Here is a 21326-nt window from a genome sequence, read left to right as displayed (position 1 = left end):
TTTCCACAGAAACACATGCAAACTATTATTGCTAGTGCCTAATCCATGCTTCAGTATGGTCTGAAAATACATAGAAATAGATGACTAAAGATTTGCTCCAGAAGTTAGGATGATAAGTCCTTTGATAAAGAAGGAAGATAATTTTTTTGTTTTTGTCTGTCCTGGGGCTTGAACTCTGGGTGTGGGCAACCGTCCCTGAGCTTTGTGTCCAAGGCTAGTGCTGTACAACTTGAGGCACAGCTTTACCTCCAGCTTTTCTGGTAACTTATTGGAGATAAGAGTCTCACAGACTTTTCCTGCTCCATCTGGCTTCCAGCTTCTGTCCTCACATCTCAGCCCTCTGAGTAGCTAAGATGACAGATGTGAGCCAACATAGCCTGATGATAAACTTATTTTGAGAGAATTTGTCCACTGGTTTGTTTCCAAAATGCATTTTGCGGCAGTAGCCGCTGGAAGTGGTTAGTCCTTTGAAAAAAAGGTTCTATGATTAAATTGAAGAAACTATAACTGTAACAATGGCCTCTTGAAGATTCACAATGCATGTGAGATTTTATAAGACACTTTTTTTTTTTGTCGGTCATGGGGCTTGAGGTCTTGGGCCTGGGCACTGTCCCTCAGCTCTTCAGCTCAAGGCTAGTACTCTACTACTTGAGCCACAGCACTACTTGCAGCTTTTTCTGCTTATGTGGAATAGAACCCAGGGCCTGATGCAGTCAAGGCAAGCACTCCACCACTGAGCCACCTTCCCAGCCCCAATATGACACTTTTTTATCCTGCATTTCTTAAGTTTCTTGGACAGTTCTGTTTCAGACTTGTCTGTCCTATGAGAAATGCTGCCCTCTTGAGGTATAAATTTAATTGCTCTTAAATTTGAGTTACTATAATGCTATTTGATCTTAGCATAAGTTGCTGAGTGCATCATAACAAAATAGCCAAACAGATAAGTATTGCTTATAATTTTTAGACTATTCCAGGAGATAGAATATACGGTTAAAATTGGACCTGTTAAATTTATTACTTTTCTTTGTTGTTGTTTTCTCCTCTCAAGGCTAGCACTCTACCACTTCAGTCACAGCTCTGCTTCTGGCTTCTTGGTGGTTAATTGGAGATGAATCTAATGTATGTTCCTATTCAGGCTGGCTTTGAACCACAATCCTCAGATCTCAGCTTCTTGAGTAGGTAGGAATACAGGTTGCTCTTGTTTGGAATTGCTTCCTAATAAGGATTTGAGATAGTGAAACATTCATTAGCTTTTTCAGAGGTTCTGGCAGAGAGGTTCCGGTGAATCCTGAGCTTATCCCATGCTGTCAATAGTGGTTTAAGAGAGAAATTAAGTTAAATCTTAATTAAAACGAGGTTAAATCTCCTTAAACTGTTTTTTGTTTTTCATCAGTATCAATTCTTTATAATCTCCTACCTTACTGAGTACTGTAGAAGTTAACAAAGTTTATACATATAAGGCATTGAGAACAGCGTTATTACTTGTCACTCCTTGCATCTCTGGTAGATTGTACTTAGTTCTGGGAAGCAGCAGCGTACAAGTTCTAATCTCAAGATTTCATGTCCTACAGTAATTTTTGCTGATTTTTTTCATCTGTATGGATGACTCACCAGCATCCTGTCTTAAAGTGTTTTTTTTCCCCTCCCTTCATGCTGTCCTACACATTCACATGAGAATTTCCAAGTTAATAGCTGTTCTATTTAGTAAATCGTTAATACAAACACCTGTATCCTTCAAGGATGCTGGATTAGCTGTTCTCATTGAATTATTGTACAAACTCATAGACTTTCAGTCTTTTGCTTATTTTCAGACATTAGCTTTCTGATTTTCTTATTTCTTGTCTTTTCCACTTCCTAAATTCCTTTTATATATTTGTCCCACTGACTGCCAAAATCTTCCTTCTTTATTAACCTAATTAAAATTTTCCATTCCTATACCAATTGGAGGCTGCAGTAATAGATACCTGGTTATATATGATTATACATTCATGTAATTATAAATATAAAATACATAATTATAAATTTATAGTCATCAGCTACAATTGAATACCAAAATTGCTTGCAGCCTGTGTTGGTCAACAGATTTTCTTATCTTCCCTATGACTGTTTCATTCATTTTCTTCAGACCTCCAACAGTGTTTGTTCTCTTTCTAGGTAAAACTTTTCCTCTTACTTTCTAGTAAAAATAGTACCCAGTGGTATTTCTAAGTAGTTCACTCTTCCCTGTTTTTTTCCCTTTCATCTTAATGTTACAGTGAGGGAGTACTACTCTTATCAAAGGCTCTGGGTTACTTCCACTGTGCATATATGTGTGTGCATGCATGTGTGTATCAGTACTAGGGCCTCTTGCTTCAACTTTTTCATTCAAGGCTGGTGTGCTACACTTGAGCCACACACCTCCACTTCCACCTTAAATGTTGTCTCCTTTTATTGTTTTTATACAATTCTTTATAGTCATCAATATTTGAATGTACTTAATTCTTTAAAAAGCAGAACAATATTGATCAAGACACATTGTACATATTATAAACGGACATGCTAAATTGAAACCCCTTTCTGGAATTAGAGTAATGAAAAAAAGCAGAACAAAACAACAAAAGTGGCTCAAAATAGAAGATTTCACAGGTGCCATATTACTTATCTGTTCTTAGCCAGGTGCTTGCAATAATTACTTGTTTCCGTTTCTCATTTTTGACTCACCTCTGCAGTGAATTCATTCTATCAGGATAGTATTTGCTAATGATACTAGTCACTTCTGTGCCATTAGCAGTAAGTGTAGTTTAGATTTGCTCTTGTTTTATGTCTGAGTCACTGTGGGACTGCCATCAAAGACCACTTACTGTGTGGCTTGCACAGTAACAAGTTCTTTCTCACAATCTGGGTGTTGGTAGGTATGATTTCTTCTGCAGCTCTTCCTTGACTTGCAGAATTCCTTTAGTCTCACTCTGTCCTTACATGGTCTTTAATTCATTCATGATATCACATTGTATCAGATTTCCTTTTATAAGAACACTAGTTATCTTGGATTATTCATCTTTTTAAAAACTCTGTCTCCAAATGCAGCTAGCTCAGAGGTACTTGGAGGTTAGAGTTTAAACCATTGAATTTTGGGGGAGCATATTTGGTTCATAACAGCCTTTTTGCAGGCTGTAACATTTTAAAAAATGTTTCCTTTTCCCTTTTAGTTTTCATTTTGTCTCTCTATTATAGTATTCTTCACCTTTTAAAATTGTCTTCTATTCTTTGACTTTGTCATTAAATTGAAAATGAAAATTTCTCTAGGCTTGACTTAATCTACTTTCTTCTTTGTTTTCCCCTGCAAGCATTTTTGCCACCCTGATTTTCTTAATTTTAATTTAACTTAGATAGGTTCATATAGATGTGCACAGCCAGAAAGACTCAAAAGAGGACTAACAACAAAATTTCCAGGAAGATTTTCAGAACTTTTAAAAATTGCTGGTGTAGTTTATAAAATGGTAGAGACAGTCTGAGAACCTCTGTGAGCTTTTAACTTTAAGTATACTTTTAGATCTAGCAATTCTACTTATTAGTGTTTCCCCAAGAGGACTGAAAATATATACCCACAAACAGATTTTTAAAGAAGTGTTTATGACACTCATAGCTAACTACTGGAAGTAGCCAAGGTGTTAGTAGTTTAATGTATTACGATGTTTTTATACAAAGAAATATACTACTCATTAATAAGTATAGATGTACTCAAAATAAGATGCATGAATCTCATAGACATACTCAGCAGAGGAAGTTGGATGCAATACAGGATGACTCCATTTATACTAACTTTTAGAGCAGACAAAAGCTAATCCATGGTAAAAAAAAAAAAAAAAAACAGAAGTAGTGAGCAATGATGGCCTGTTCGTTGTATAGAGTATTGATGCTAAGTGCATATTTTATATATTTTGTATTTATTGCATCTGTATATTAGTCTTTTTAGCTTTCTGTCTGTTTGCTTCTATATCAATCTATATATGAAATACAGAAAATAGGGGTGGCAAAAATGCTTGTAGGAAAAAAAATGAAGAAAGCAGATTAAGTCAAGCCTAGGGAAATTTTTATCTTAAAAGTTTATCTTAAAATATCTTCAAGTTTATTTCTTAAAGCATATCTTAAAATTGTAAAATAGTTGAATTGAGTGAGAAGGGAAGTGGGAGGTGCGGGGGAATCAAGAATGGTAGAATGTTGATGGTTGTTCACTTTGGGATAGATACTCAGCATTTATTTATTCTGTTTACTTTGTGTTTGTTTGAAATTGTCCACATAAAATTTTGTTCAAAACTAAGTTATAAGGACAGAAATAACAACTGTGCTCTCTTGATCAGGTTAATACAATTTTCTTCTTGTGACCCACGTGCTGATTACATATTCTTCATCCTGCCTACTCTTAACTTGACCTACACTCCCACCCTGCTTTTCCTGACACAAGGGTTTACTGTGTAGCTGTGGCTGTGCTTGAAACTTAAGATCCTCCTATCTCAATCTCCTGAGTACTGGGATTATAGGTATCAGCCATCATACCTGGCTTCTTTCTTCCTTTTAAACATCGTCTGCATGTGAGTGTAAAGATTATTCAAACAGAGAAATCCTTTCTTGAGTCAGAATATTCACTAGGGTTAGTTATCCTAGTATGTTCTCGTGCAGTTTATACTTATGATTTATTTAATGAGTTAATATCAATCTCTTCAGTAGAAAAATTTCAGAATGTACAGTCTAGTTGTGTCATAGTGTCTAAAACAATACAGTGCATGATTATTTTGTTAAAAAAATTTAAAGATATCATTGGATACTGGTGGCTCACACCTGTAATCATAGCTATTCAGGAGGTATAGATCTGAGAATCTTGGTTCGAAGCCAGCCCAGGCAGGAAAGTCTGTGAGACTCTTACCTTAGTTAATGACCAGGAAACTGGAAGTGGAATTGTGGCTCACAGTTGCTAGCCTTGGGCAAAAGAGCTCAGGGACAGTGTTCAGGCTCTGAGTTCAAGCCCCATGACCAACCCCCTCCAGCCACAACAAAAACAAAAACAAAAACTATAAAGGTATCTAAATTTAAAAGCTGTTCTACACACATTTTTATTTTAGCAGTACTGGGTTTTGACTTACTACTGCCTTGCGCTTTTCAGGCAGGTGCTCTGCCACTTGGGCCATACCTCCCCACTTGGTGCTTGTTATTTTTTAGGTAGTGTCTTGCTGACTCTGCCCTGGATTTTGATGCTCCTATGTACTTGTACAGGCACTCTCTACCTCATTCAGCTTTTTATTGTTTGAGATTTGTGAGCTTTTTGCCTGGGCTGGCCTCAAATGACAGTCCCAAGTCTCAGCCTCCTGAGTTCAGAATTACAGGCCTGAACTTTTATGCTTGTCTTTTGCTAGCCTATATTGTTGGGGACATATTATAAAAGGTTATAATTTAAATATTTTCTTACTAATTTTATTGGCATCTTATTAGAAAGAAAAGAATTAATAATGCCATTAGAGCTGAAACTATGTATATGAAAGGTGTCAGTTGATTCTCAAATGCTCTTAAGCTTTATTATTTTATCCTTTTTTCTTACTTAAAAGCCATGTTACAAAGAGTATTCTAAAAAGATTCTGAATACTTCGTTTTCTTCTTTTCTTCCATTGCTTTCTGCTTTGCCTGTTACTTTTGGCCTAAGAATAATCTTTTTAAGGGTGTGTTTTCTTATTTTTTTTATATTGATGGCTAAAAATTAAAATGGAAAATGTCGAACAGAATAACTAGGATAGTATAATAAATGCCTGTGCACCCAGAAAACCATCAACATTTTAAAATTTTGATATAGTTGCCAAGTGTAGGTTTAAGCTCTTAAGTAATAAAGATAAAAAATTGATTCGCTAATACTCATGCCATTAACTGTGTTATATTGAAATGTACATTAGATCATTGGAGATGGAAGATTATCTTTTTGGGTTTTGCTATTTCATATTTTCATTAACTCCTTGAGCAACTTTAACAATGTGTAAATTCTTTAACTGTTTGCTGCTTGAAAGAACATATTGGAGTGGTCATTAGTATGGGTTTGGAAGAGTCAGACTGCCTGTTTCCTAACTTTACCACTTTGACCAAGTGACTGAAGTGCTTGTCCTTAGCAAATATTAGATACTCATTATTTTTTGGGTTCTAGGGAACTCAGTCAAGGACAGTCTTTTCTAAAGGCTCTTTTTCTAAAATATATGTAAGATTTATGATTTTAACCATTTTTAAATGTATAATTCAGTAGCAGTAAGCAGTAAGCTTCTTCATTTCTCACAAAACCATAAAAACTCTTTATTCATTAAGTAGTGACTACCCACTCTCCCCCTCAGCCCTAGGCAACCTGTTCTACCCTGTCTCTAAATTTGACTACTCTGAGTCTAGATGTAAATGAAATTGTACAAGATTTGTCTTTTTGTGACTAGCATATTTCATTTGATATATTTTCAGATTTTATCCATGTTGTAGCTGTTGTGTTTTCTAGTGTCAGTGCCTGTGATTGGAGAAAATACTTTTCCAATGGAAATGGAAACAAAGGTCTACGAAGCTTATTTCAAGAATATTGTAGTAGATTTATTCATAATAGCTAACTACTGGAAACATTGATATGGCTGAGTTAAGTTAGACCAACTTATTGTAGCCCAGGGTCATGTTAGAGTTGAATTTCCCTGTGTAGTTTTTTTGGGTATATGTATGTTGAGGTGTGTATGAGTCTAAGAGGAGTGCTTGGAAGGGCACCAGCCAGACAGTATTAGAGAAGTCCACAATAAGGGTTACAGGGAGGTAACATGATTTTATAGCATGATTTTACAATTTATGGGAACTGATGTTTACTTGATTTTTTTTTATTCTTTAATTTTTAAAAATTCTTCTTTAATTTGAAAATTATACCGTTCCTGTTTTTTTGAGGTACCTTAATTTCCAAAGGCTTTATGTATTCTAATCAAGTTGGAGGTTTTGGTATTTCTGGCAGCTCAGAAATAATCTGAAATGAAATAAGATGGGTGTGGCTCCAAGTGGTAGACTACCTACCTGTCTAGCAAGCTGGAGGCCCTGAATTCAAAAAAGCACTGCAAAATAAAGAAAACAACATCATATATACCATATAAGCTTTTAATAACTGCCATTGTCTAGGATAAAGTTGAAATTTGAAAGCAACTCAAACATGACCCTTTATGAACTGAGACATTTCTTACATGCATAACCTATTCTAGCCTTAATTACAAATCCATTAATTTTTAAAATGAATTAGAAATGTTTGGATTTGTCTTCGTATATGTTATTTATTTGATTTTAATACATTGCTCTTCATTCAGCCTCAAAAGTCTCTAACCTTCCAAGCTTAGTTAATTTTATCCTTTATGCTATTATATTTAGTAGTTAAGAATATTATAGATTCATTAAAGCAATTTTCCTAGATGCCCATTTTACTCCCTGAGATTTGCTTGGGTGTAGGAGTTATATATTAGTCACATTAATCTTTGCAGTGTCATTTGTGCCTAGCTTGCTGAAACTGATCAATTAGTACTGATTGGATAAATGAATTAATGCTTTTCATTTTGAATATTATAGGCGTTTTTGTTTAGTGCTTAATCGAAGATGGCACAGAATGTCTTTATAAATATAGATAGATCCAATGGGAAAACAGGAAAACAACAGAATAAAAAATATCAGTTTCATCTAGGAATAATTTTTTGTAGTTAGACTATTATTAAATTACTTAAGGTAAGAGGTTGAATTTCTGAATAATGTTTTAGTTGTTAAAATAAATGACATGTGAGAAAACTTTGACAGTTCTTAATGATGAAAACTGGGAAAAATGCAAAGAGAGTCTATGAGATTTCTGATGTTTTTATTGTCCAACAAAAGGTTGCTTTATCACCAGCATTAGTGAACAAATGGCTCTGAACAAATGGCTCTATTGGCTGTGGGATACTGGTAGCTTTGTCAGTCCAAAGAGCTAAGAGTTCTTATTTCAATTCATGATTATGTTAAAGTAGTGAAGTGAAAGAAGTTGACCTTCTCTGAAACAGAGTAGAAAGTTTTTAGAAATAGATTAAAACATTTTAAGGAATGTGAAGAAGTAAATTACTACCAAGTCACTTAAAATGTTTCATGTCTTTTTAAATACCAATCTTAATATTAATTGATATTTAAAATAATATCTAATAGGCTGAATCCATGTGATCGACAAAAACTTAGTTTTTAGAATGGCTAAACCTTCACTTTGCAAATGTAGATATTATGAGCAATTTGAGATGTAGTTGTTATTAAACTCTAAAAAAGTGTTAATGCTAGTATGTTAATACCTTTTAAATTTTCGGTGGGAGGAGGGAAATACTGAGATTGGAACTCTGGACCTGTGTACTTGCTAGGCAGGCTATTACTGAGTTACTTAAAACCCTCTAAATTATTTAAGTGAAAGGCATTTTAGAATCACTTTGGAAGTGCTGATTTGCTTCTCTTTATTTACACCAGAGGTTTAAGTAGAGGGAGTCAGTCACTGGGGAACTGCTTCTAAATTGAAGTTCTTAAACAACAGTATAGTGTTTTAAAACTGAGAATGCATTTAAGATTTTAAACATGGGCTGGAAGGTGGCTCAGTGGTAGAGTGCTTGCCTTGCATGCATGAGGCCCTGGGTTCAATTCCTCAGCACCACATAAGCTGGAAGTGGGGCTGTGGCTCAAGTGGTAAAGCACTAGCCTTGAGCTGAAGAGCTGAGGGACAGCGTCCAGGCCCAGAGTTCAGGCCCCACGACTGACCAAAAAAAATTTTTTTAAACAAAATGATAAGCTATCTGAAAGTTTGAATTGTGAACTAGCTGAAAGGATAGCAGCCACCTATACCATTGATTTCTATTATCTTACAAAACATGATGGACACTTCCTTCCATGATGCTTTCTTGGCTTCTAATGTTTATTACAAGTCTATGTTTCAAATATGTCTGACCAGACATCATTTGATTTTACTTGTACTATTTTTTCTTCAGTTTTAAAAGAAATTTGTGAGGTGTTGTTTTTATTACCTGACTTAAATATGGGAATTTTAGTATTTGGCTGTTCAGATATAGTGTTTGTCAGTGGCTACCTTACTATCTGTTTTATATTGCTTTTCATTTTATTTGTGCTACCCTTGTGTTTGATAGTGTGGTCTGGTCTCTGTAAAGGGAGAGGAATATTGCCAGATTATGCATCAGTTTTATTTTAGAGGAAAAGAAAGTCAAGCAATTAAACTGTTAAGTCAACTGTAGACTACATAATCTAATGAATTAAAAATCTTATAGCCCTTTGCAACTGACAAAAAAATCTTATAAAGTTGAATGAAAATATGTATTAATCTTGAAGGTAAGTCAAGTTTTTCAAACAATTAGGTTTTTGTCTTGTAGGCTGTTTTAGTTGATACTCCTTCTTGTCACAGGTTAGCTGGTAGTGGTGGGGTAGGATAGAGTAGGATGAAAGAGTTAATGTGTTTAGAATGTTGTGAGAGGTAGTGTTCTAAGTTATTTACCCCAGGTTCCCCAGATTCCTGTCAAGATAGCTTCTTTAATAGTTAGGATATCTTCTTAGGAAATTATTATGCCAGAACCCCTTACCACGGGTGTGTGTGGCTTGTATGTGGGTTGGCATATCTATAAAACCTTCCTCATTTGAGTTATAGGACAATTTTGCCTTCTTTTTTGTAGATCTTTAGAATTTTAGTTTTAGCTCTTGAGTATAGTCTTAGTCATTTCATAATTGTGCTGCCATTACTTTGCTTAGTTTTAGCTGGAATTTGTTTTCTACATGATATTCCTTGGGTGGTGGGCTTTTTACTTGACAAATCTTGTGTCCTGAGAAAAATTTTAATCTGAAAATTATTAAAGAGTCATTTTATATGATGTATATTTTATTTGAACAGTATATACATTGTAGGATATAATTGTGTAGTATAATTGTACTATATAATTGTAGAATAATTGGTTTTTCCATTCTGTGGAGTTTTTAGGATGTTGCTGATATTTTTGTTTGTTCTCTCCTCTATGTGAATGGCAAGTAATTACCCTCCCCTCCCTCCCCCCTCCCATCCCAAATAGTTTTTGCTTTATCTGTGCTGTATTTCCTTTAATCTTTAAATGGCTATTGTGCATTTGGACTGCAAAGATGGGATTTTTTAATCTCTCTCTTAAAGGCAATGATTGATAAAAAAATTTTTTTTTTAACTGGGGTTTGAATTCAGGGCCTCATTCTTAGCTTGCTTGCTTTGCTGGTGTTCACTTCAGCCATGCCTCTAGCTATTTTAGTTATTTTAGTTTTATGGATGTTTTTCTCATGTTGGCTTGGAACTGTGATTCTTTGGATCTCAGTCTAAAGAATAGCTACTGTTGTGGGTATGAGCCCTGGTGCTTAGCAATTTTTTTTTTTAAAAATTACTTTTATTAGCCTATTTAAACAAGTTATTCGTTAGCGCTTTCATCATGACATTTCTACACATGTATACAATGTACTCTGATCACTCTGTTAGCACACTCTCTCAGCCTTCTTACCCTTATATCTATCTTCTTTTCCCACATTAGCCCAACTCCCTGTAATACTCTCCCTCCCCACAAAGCCTATTTCTTTCTTCTCTTACCCTTATATCTATCTTCTTTTCCCAACTCCCTCTCCCTAATATTTAATATTCTCCCTCTCCACAAAGCCTATTTCTTTCTTTGCCTGTCAGCAGCTTTCATTGAGGTTTTTTATACTGCTTTCATATGTAGTTGTAGAGTGTATCTCAAAATAATTTACTTTGTTTTTCTCTTCACTTTTCCTTTTCCAAAGTAGTCCATCTGTTATACAGTCAGGTTCTGTTTATTCATACGTGTGTGTGTGTGTGTGTGTGTGTGTGTGTGTGTGTGTGTGTGTGTGTATAGTCATATACAAATACAGATGTGTATGTATATAATATATATACACCTATACACCTATATAGTGTATGTATGTTCATGATTATGAATATGTATGTCTTTTGAGTCTAGCTCCCATAAATGAGTAAAAACGTGTTTTGAGCTTGGTTTTTCTTGCTCAATTGACATCATTCAGTTTCATTCATTTCCTTGCAAATGACATGACTAAGGATTGTGTTTAGGGCCTGGCACTTGATCGCTGGGTCTCTACCAATTGAGTCATACCTCTAGTTCCCTTATTTTTTACTTAAGGAAATCTTATTTTTTATTTTATATACTTAATAGTTATTATGAAAAAATTCTCTACAAAGCTGTAGTAATTAAATTATTCTACAGATGCTGAAATAAGACTGCAGAAATAATCTATAAGACAAAAAGGAGGGCTGGGAAGGTGGCTCAGTGGCAGAGTGCTTGCCTTGCATGCATGAGGCCCTGGGTTTTTGATTCCTCAGAACAACATAATCAGAAAAAGCTGGAAGTGGCACTGTGGCTCAAGTGGAAGAGCACTAGCCTTGAGCTGAAGAGCTGAGGGACAGTGCCCAGGCCCAGAGTTCAGGCCCCAAGACCAACCTCCCCCCCTACTCCATACACACAAAAAAGGAAATTATATGGGGCTGGGAAGGTGGCTCAGTGGTAGAGTGCTTGCCTTGCATGCTTGAGGCCCTGGGTTCAATTCCTCAGCACCACATAAGAAAAAAGCCGGAAGTGGTGCTGTGGCTCAAGTGGTAGAGTGCTAGCCTTGAGCTGAAGAGCTGAGGGACAGTGCCCAGGCCCAGAGTTCAGTCCCCACGACCGGACCGGACCCTCCCCCCCCCCCAAAAGGAAATTATATATGTGTATATATGCACATGAACATGTTTTTTGGTATAAAGAACTATATAGCTGAAAAGAGAAACAGATGAATTTGAAATGAAGACATTATAACAAGATCTGACTAATACAAAATGTTACACAAAGAATTAATAAACATAATAAAGAGCTTCTACAAATTAGAAAATGTTTATGAATAAGGAAAAGTTTACATGGATAATTTTACAGAAATATATGTAAAGGAGTATGTATAAGTATGTTAATGAATAGCATCACTTGGAATAGCAAAATGTTGGAACTAGATTGTCCAGCAGCAGATATAGTCCTAAATAAATTGATACATCCATATTTTAACATGTAGGCACACTGATTAAAAGGAATTGTGTCTCTGTGTCTGCCTGTGGAAAAATTGCCAAGACATTTTGTTAATGAGAATATATAATGAGTTCTAGAGTCTTTTCTCATATACTTAGCATAGTAGCCCTGTTTATGGTAGTCTTTTACATAAAATTTTGCAGTATCTTACAGGAACAGGAATGTATGTTAATCTATTAATATTATTAGTAACAGAAAATGTAAGAGAATAAAGATGTAAAAGTAGAGTTGAAGAAATAAAAAAAAAAACCCTGTTAATTAGAAATACCATTATGAATCCATGAATCCCTCTCTCCCCTCCTCCTCCTCCTCCTCCCTTCCCTACTTCTGTCTTGGAAGGGTCTGAAGGCAAGGACAGTCTCAAGCCACAATGATTTATACTTACCATCCATGTTACAGTTTCTAAATAGTTCTGTACTGCAAGACCCCAAGGCTTCTGGGAAAAATAGGTGATTCTAGTTTTGGGGAGTGTATAGCAAGTGAGAAAACAAGTTCCTAAAAATGTTATTGGTTACATTATAAGAACCCAAGGAGTTCTCAGTGGCCAAATTAACTCATCTGCTAGTATTCATAGCAGTTTTATTTACAACAGCCAAACGGTGGCAATAATGCAAATGTCTATGAAAAAATGGATACACACACATATATATTTATATATTATTTAGCTGTGAAAATGAATGGGATTTTGGTACATGCTATAAGAAATGAAACTTGAAAAAATTGTGTTAAGTGAAATAAGCTAGAATGAAAACAAATATTCTTATATGAAGTACCTAGATTCATAAGGTCAGGAGTTTAATGGAGGGTAATATTGAGTTGGAGGGGGATGGGAAATTTTGCTTTTTGGTATAGAGGTGTTTTTTTTTTTTTTTTTGAGATGATGAAAACAGTTGTATACTTAAAAATGGTTAAAATAACAACAAATTTTGTATTTACATGTCTTACTGTAACAAGCAGTTCTAAAAAGTATTTGTGAAGAAAATTCTCCTTGGAGTAGTTAACATTTTTATTCTTCAGTATGGATTTGAATATATATTAAATAAAAACCATGCATTTGGAAATATAGCTATATAAGTGAAAATGACATCAAAGGAGAATTTATATAATTTAATATAATTGAGGTAGTAGAGGAAAATTTTATATGATTATCTTTTCTGTTTTATGTTAATTTATAGACTAGCTATTTAAATTTATAAAATAAAAACTTTTCCCTCAGTATCATACAAAGCATACACACACAAGCAAATGCGTGCACACACATACATCTCTTAGAAAAAGAAAAATGTTTTTTTTTTTTTTTTGACCCTATGGAAAGTAATGGAATTTGAAAGTTTCTGGTTTCTTGAGTTTGTGGGCACAGAAAATGAGGTGAACAGGACAAATAATAGGCACAATTAAGTGAAATAAAAATGTGAGTAAGCAAAACTGGGTAACACTGAGATAACATTTGAACATGTAGTGGTTGAGAATTTGTGGTGTATTTTGGGACTTATTTTCTAATTTTAATGTTTTTTCTAAACTTAATATTTCCTCTGTTCTTTTGTATTTTTTAAAGATGATAGTGCATTTTCAGTGTTTAACTTTATAAAGTTTCCAAATGCCTATGATATTTTAGTTTTGTGTTCAAAAGAGGGTAGAAAAAAAACAACAAACATTAGGTGACGTGATTCTTACAGCTGCTGATACTCTTCCAAATAGCCTCTTTTGGGGCTTTTATCTTTCTCTCATAGTGACTCTATATCTTTTTATTTGGAATTAGAGTTTCATTGCCAAGAACTTAGAAGAATCTTGAGATTTTTTATCCTTGCTTGCAAGCTAGTAATTTACTCAGCCCATAACTACAGGGGTGTTGGTAGAAGATAGAAAACTCCAGAGTTGGCTGGGAAGATGGCTCAGTGGTAGGGCGCTTGCTTGTCTTGCATACCTGAGGCGCTGGGTTCGATTCCTCAGCACCACATAAGCAAAAAGAAAAAAGCTGGACGTGGCGCTGTGGCTCAAGTGGTAAAGCGCTGGCATTGAGCTGAAGAGCTGAGGGACAGAGCCCAGGCCCAGAGTTTGGGCCCCACGGCCGGAGCCCCCCCCAAAACAAACAAACAAACAAACAAACAAAAAACCCTACCCCACAAAACTCCAGAGTTGGTGGTGAAGGACAGTTTTTATCAAAAATTGCAATAGCGGTAGTCAAAATGTATCTTCTTCCTTATCACTTCTTCCTCTTTGCTCTGCTTTGCAGCCTGGATTGGCCTGAAACTCTTGATCCATTTGCTTTCACTTTCCGAGGGCTGGGATTAAAGGCAAATTCTCTGCCCTCCCCCTAACACAAAGTGCTCCTAACAAATGCTTGTAAGGTCTTTACTGATAGGAATTTCCTGTATTACTTCATTCCTCAAGTTTATGTCACTATTTGTGCCTTTTCTCCCTTTTTCATTTTACGAGTTGGTTTGTCTTGTTAGGGGGATTGTTGATTTTTTTTTTAAGCTTTCCAAAGAACCAGCTTTTGTATTATTTTTTTTCTGTTTTCACTTCTTGTTGTAATCCATTCATTTTTTTCTTCATCATTGCTTTTCTGCTGCTTGCTTTGAGTTTGTCATAGTCATCTTGAGTCCAGTTTCATGAGATAGAAATAGTAATTAAGACCTCTTCCCTCCTCTTCTTCCCCCTCCCCCTTCCTACCTACTTCTTTTTCCCCTCCTAGCCCACCTCTCCCCTCTATCTTCCCTCTCCCCTCTTCTGTCCTCCCTTTTTTCCCTCCTTATTGGGGAGACTGGAAGTATAGTATTGGACTGGCCTTGAATTTGCAGTGCTGATTTTACTGGGATTACTGACAGGCCATTTCTTTTTGCTTTCTATGTAGGCATTCAGTGCTGTAAATTTCCTTATAAGCAAGCACTGCCTTGACTGCATCATGAACATTTTGATATGTTACACTTTTATTTTCATTTAGTTCAGAATGTTTTCTAATTTCCCTTGGGACTTCTTCGATATTCAAAGGTTGTTTGGGTGTGTTGAATTCCTGTATTTGAAGTTTTTTAAATTTATATTAGTTACTTATTTCTAGTTTAATTCTGATACAAGTAGATAATATATTTAGTATTATTTCAATTCTTTTCGATAAATGTTGCTGTTTATGTAAACTTGGAGAAAAAGTATATTCTTGGAATAATTTGTTTTGAATGGAAAGGAAAATCTCTGTAAGATGAGAAGGTCTTAAATTCTAATTGTAGCTAATGGGGTAATAGAGAAGGGTATTGGGAATTAGAATGCAATCATGTATTGTTAAATGTTGGTATTTTCTGGAGCATTTTTTGGTAGGCAGTTTTATCACTGTGTGAATATGATAGTGTGCACTTTGGCAAACCAGGATGGTGTGTAGATTGATCATTCCATGTGGCCGCTTTGTGTGATTAAGAGAGATGGTGATGGCTACTAGAAGAGCAGGAGCATAATTTAAAATGATTACAAAACTATTGTAGTATATAAACCAATAATGTAGTTCTTACCATTTTCAAGCAATATGGGGTGTGTGTGTGTGTGTGTGTGTGTGTGTGTGTGTGTGTGTGTGTGTGTGTGTGTGTGTGTGTGTGTGTGTGTGTGTGTGTGTGTGTGTGTGTGTGTGTGTGTGTGTGTGTGTGTGTGTGTGTGTGTGTGTGTGTGTGTGTGTGTGTGTGTGTGTTGGTTGTGGGGTCTGAACTCAGGGCCTGGGTGCTGTTCCTGAGCCTTTTTGTGCTCAAGGATAGTGCTCTACCACTTAAGCTACAGGGCCACTTCTGGTTTGTGAATGGTTTATTGGAGATGAGAGTCTCAAGGGGACTTTTCTGCCTAGGATGGTTTTGAACCACAAGCTTCAGATCTTAGCCTCCTCAGTAGCTAAGATTACAGGCATGAGTTGCCTACTTTTGTTTTATACTAATACGTATTGGCAGCACAGTAGGTTTGCACCAGCATCACCGCAAAGTGAGTGAGGTAGTACTCACTGCTAAAACTGCTAATGTTTCACTAGTAGTCAGAATTTTTCAGCTCCATTATAATGTATGTGATCACCTTTATATTTGCAACCTGTCATTGACCAAAACATTGTGGTCATAATGGTGATTTAAACAGGGAGTTGTGCAGTCTAATGACGTTACCATATTTAAGTGGGTGTCTTAAGCAATATAAGGCATGAAGTGATTAAGAATAAAAGAATGTGTTGTTGTTTTCAAGTCCAGAGTAAAATGGAAGAGCTTCATAAATAAATATTTTGTTCTTTTATTCTTGAAATTTTTTACTTTGACTTGAAACTTGACTGAAAGATTTGTACTACAAGTTCATTTAAAAATATTTACAACTAACATAAATAGCAAAGTTCATTTGAAAGTTTACACATTTCTTATTATAGCTATAATAAATGTGAAGTTTTTACTGCTAACAATAGATCTAAAAATGTCTCATCTTAATTTTTTAATAAAAAGAAATGGATATCTTACATTTTCCAACTTTATTGGCTCTCCTTTAACTCTATAGATATCTATTTAGATGGTACTTAGTGAAGTAATGACACTATGTAATAATTTTAAGAAAAACATGAACCTCTGCTACTCTGAGAAACTGTTAGTATTCTGTAGTTTTGATCATTATAATGCTTTAAGTCTGATTTGTGATAGAGCTCATTCCTTCTGTGATCTAATAGACTCTGCCAGCATCCTGATAACTTAATAGCTTGTGTGTATTACATGTATAGTTTAACTTATTTTTAAGATAATGAAAAGTTTATGCCAAGTTTTCAATGTGTGCTTTGGGCTTTAAAATGTAAATACCTATCTAATATTTGGTGGGCCTTGTGCTTACTAGCCACGTACTTTACTACTTGAGCCATATCCTCCCTTCCCCCCACCCCCATGACCCATCATAATGCACAGATTAAATGGAATTCTTGGGTGGATTTTACAGAATAGGTACAACTCTGAAATTAAATGATTATTTTTATATTTATTTATTTTTTATTAGGGAGGCTGAATCATCAACAAGATTTTTAAAAGGCTGTCTAAATACTTGGTAAGTACTTATTTTCTGTGTAACGGTTTTGCATGTTACATCAATTTTTATATATGCTGCACTGATGTCATTTATAATAGTAAAATAGCAAATTGTATTTATTGTAATTTTTGCCTAGAATTTCTTTTTATAACAGTTCTGATCACCTGATCCATTCTTTACACCATGTCCAGAAAATTGTTTTGGTATACAGTCTAAATATTAAGTAGTTAGTGTTTAAGAATGGTAATTTATGAATTAGACAAAGTCCCTACCTGAGTGTTTGTAATAGTTGTCTGTTAATTGCTGAAACTTGTTCAGATTTCTTTGGTCATTTTGCTCCTCAACTCTTTTCCTATATTAGGTCTTGTTTGCTACAACATGGCAACATGAGCTCTATTAGCCTAGTGAGACTTTGTTATTTCTTATTTGGATTATATTGGTGGTGTTGTACTTAGATTAAAATAAGAAAAGTTTTGTAGACTAAAATATGAAACGTTTTGTAGACAGTTATATGTCACATTTGTAATTTTACTAGGTAAGCTATTACTTTTTAATGTTTGAATAAAGGTAAGTGAGTTAACCTCAATATTTATTTTACTTCATTTATGTAAAGTATTTCAGATTTGTGTGCTATAGTAATTATATAGATACAAAAATATGTTTTTATTGTTCATGGTAGATTTTAAAGTAAGTAGATACAGTTAAAAATGTTTAGTGTGTGTAGTTTAAGGTTGTAATTTAAAGTTTGTAGTTTAAATCCCATAATCAGGTATCATAGTTTGTGGTTGTTTTAAATATACTAAACAATTTAAAGACATTTATTTGATTAGCTAAGGGAGATTTTCTAGAAATATGAGGATAATATTTTATAACTTTTTATGTGTTTGAAACTATTCAACCAAATTCTAAACCAATTCTAAAATTCTATAGTAATTATAGCAAATATTTAATATTCAGAATTACACTATACTATTTAATATATGCTTAAAATAAAGGTAATACTTTTTAGAGCAAATCCCATAGCAAAGATCTCTATTTTTTAAAATTTTATTGTAAAGATGCCATACAGTTACATGAGTAAGCCAATGAGTACATTACTTGTCATTGTTACCCCTTCCCTTCCTTCCTTGTTGTCCAGTCCCACTATCCCTTCCCTCTCCCACCTCCCGCACTCTTCCCCCAACCCCCGAAGTTGTAAAGTTTGTTTCCAAAATACTGTCTTCTGGGTATCCTTGTTACAATGGGTCATCCTGTTTTTTTTTTTTTGTTTGTTTTGTTTTTTAACAAAAATCTCTTGAGCAGATTTTTTACTACTTTAAAATTCAGTAACTGATTTCTGGAGATGTATCAACTTTTTTGCAGTGCATATACTTGTCATGTATATTTTAGTTAGTAACTTGTTTTTTTGCTACTGAGATACAGGTCACATACCCTAAACTTCATGCTTTAGTGTACAGTTCAGTGATACTGTAGTGTATACACATTGTGCAGTCATCACTACAGCCTTAGGATGCTCTTCATCGCCCTTCTCACTCCAGCTGTAGGCAACCTCTGATAGATTTTGTTTGTCTGGATTTGTTTATGATTTGTTTATAAGCATGGCACCACACAGTGTCTGCCCTTTTGTGCCTGATTTCTTTTACTTTGTGTAATATCTTCAGAATACAGCGTGTATCAGTATTTCATTAATTTTTATGACAATAAAATTCATTTTGTTGATACAGTCAATAGATTGTATCTACTTTTTGTTATTAAGAATGCTTCTGCTGTGAACATTCTTTTATAATCATAATTTCATCATATAATTATAGTTTCATTCTTTTATAGTATTCATATATGTATATATGTATATGAATGAGGTAGAATTGTTAAATGATGTGGTAATTCTTCATGTACCTTCTTAGAAAGAGATAGAAAAGTCCCATTAGGCACAGTATGAGGGCTCCAGTTTCTTTACATCCTCAAGGACAGTTACTGTACTTTTAACCTAGTTGGTGTAGAGTGATATCTTACCTTGGTTTTGCTTTTTTATTTTCTTGATGATGGGGGATAAGCATTATGCCATGTGATTTTTACCCAGTAATTTGTCTTCTTTGAAGAAACATCTGTTTACATTCTTTGCCCAGTTTTAAAATTGTTATCTTTTAAAAAGTTGAATTGTAAGCATTTTTTAAAATATATATTCTGGATAGCAAACCTTTAGGAGGGGGGATTATCACTGCTTTCTTGATGGTAGTTATCGTTTAAAGCATAAAAGTTTTATACTTTAATCAGTTTAGCTTATATTTTTGGTGAAATATTATAAATTTATCTTAAAGCAAATATTCATTGCTAGTCTAGGATTATGACAAGGTTTTAATTATCACAGGACCATAAATAAGCATTGGCATTTCCTGTGTTTGACAGCCAAAGCCCAAAGGAAGCAATTATTCTTGTATTTGTGCTTCAGTTATTCAGCTAATTGTTTCCAACAAAACCTTATCTTTGATCCCTTGTGTTACAATGAAAATGCTACTTGTTTATTGTTGTTTTATTAATACTAGTCTTGTGAATTCACTATTAGGTTTTTGGATTGGAGTAGGGAGGGCCTCTAATGGTTTGGTTTATCCTGACGTGATTTTATACCTTAAGAAATTATTACAATAGACTTAACTGAGGTCTTTCAGTCTACTTAATCTGAAAAGTTTCCTCACCTTTATATTTTATGGTGCTGACCTCCCCCTCCCCGCTTGCCCCTGGCCCAGTGGTCCTGGGGCTTAAACTTATTCGGGCCTGGGCACTGTCCTTGAGCTTTTGTGCTCAAGGCTAGTGCTCTACCACTTGAGCCATAGCTCTACTTCTGGCTTTTTGTGGTTAATAGGTGATAAGAGTCTCGTGGACTTTCTTGCCTGGGCTGGCTTCAAACCATAATCATCTAATTTCAACCTTTCATAGTAGCGAAGATTGCAGATATGAGCCACGGATGCCTGGCTGACATTCACCATTTGAAAGAGTTATTTTGTAAAAAGCACAGAATCCTTTGTTGGGATGTGTTATATTTAAAGTTTAATACTTTTCTACTAAAAAAGATTTATTTAAAACTGGTAATTTGTATAGACAAGTGTTTACAAACTTCTTGTACTTTTTTATATCAAAATATATAATTTCACATTTCACCTCAACAGATTTGCTTTTTCAGTGGATATATATTTACAAGCTAGACATGACAGTTACCATTTGTCTACCACTTGAAAGATAGATGCAAGTCATCCATAGAACTACTGTGAAATATCACTGACAGTAATTTTGCTCATCTATTGAAAATGACATCAGTGACAATTCAGAAACATTTTATATTTAGTATCATAAAATGAACAATTTTGGAGAAGTTTTTAATATTTTTGAAATAATTTTTGTAACCCAAACTGTTAATCCTGATGAGGGAAAACACAAGCAAAATTCCTAGAGAATATCAATTTGTTTTGGTTTTAGGATTTTTAAACACTCTTAAAAATTACCAAAGAATGCTGGGTGCTAGTTGCTTACGCCTGTAATCCTAGCTACTCAGGAGGCTAAGATTTGAGGATTTCGGTATAAAGCCCCTGTAAGAAAGTCTGTGAGATGGGCTGGGAAGGTGGCTCAGTGGTAGAGCGCTTGCCTTGCATGCTCGAGGCCCTGGGTTCGATTCCTCAGCACCACATAAGCAAAAAGAAAAAAAAGCCGGAAGTGGCGCTGTGGCTCATAGTGGTAGAGCGCTAGCCTTGAGCTGAAGAGCTGAGGGACAGCGCCCAGGCCCAGAGTTCAGGCCCCACGACCGGACCCAAAAAAAAAAAAAAAAAAAAAAAAGAAAGTCTGTGAGACTCTTTACCTCCAATTAACCAACAAAAAACGGAAAGTGGAGTTGTGACTCACTTGGGCAAAAAAACTCAGGGACAGCACACAAACCCACAACAGTCAAAAAGAGAAAATTAGTCCCAAAGACTCCAAAAAGCTTTAATTTATACATCTTAATGTAAAGAAAAATAAAAGAAATTTTGAATGATTCATTTATTAAACTCACATGAAAGTCTTGTGTGTTTACACAGCTAACTTTTTTGAGGGACTGGATAGCTATATTTTCTGAAACAATAAAAAATTAATTAAAACAATGACACTTTTTAAAAAATTTCTGCCAATATATTTTAAATGTGGCTTAATGGAAGACACTGGATT

The 21326-nt window shown here is 34.7% G+C and overlaps 1 protein-coding gene across 2 annotated transcripts in view; it reads left to right on the top strand.

Moving 5' to 3' along the window:
- Fbxw7 (F-box and WD repeat domain containing 7) overlaps nucleotides 1–21326 on the top strand; it is a 116169-nt gene that overhangs the window by 16559 nt on the left and 78284 nt on the right. For both annotated transcript variants that reach the window (XM_070022209.1, XM_070022207.1), the window contains exon 2: nucleotides 17106–17153. The gene's annotated coding sequence lies outside the window, so the exon portion shown is untranslated. The remainder of the gene's footprint in view (nucleotides 1–17105; nucleotides 17154–21326) is intronic.

Source organism: Dipodomys merriami, unplaced genomic scaffold (genome assembly GCF_024711535.1).
Source record: "Dipodomys merriami isolate MVZ:Mamm:240054 unplaced genomic scaffold, mDipMer1.0.p SCAF_15, whole genome shotgun sequence".
Classification (NCBI taxonomy): Eukaryota; Metazoa; Chordata; class Mammalia; order Rodentia; family Heteromyidae; genus Dipodomys; species Dipodomys merriami.
Note: the sequence above shows the minus strand (reverse complement) of the source record. Positions and strands in the feature narration are given on the sequence as shown.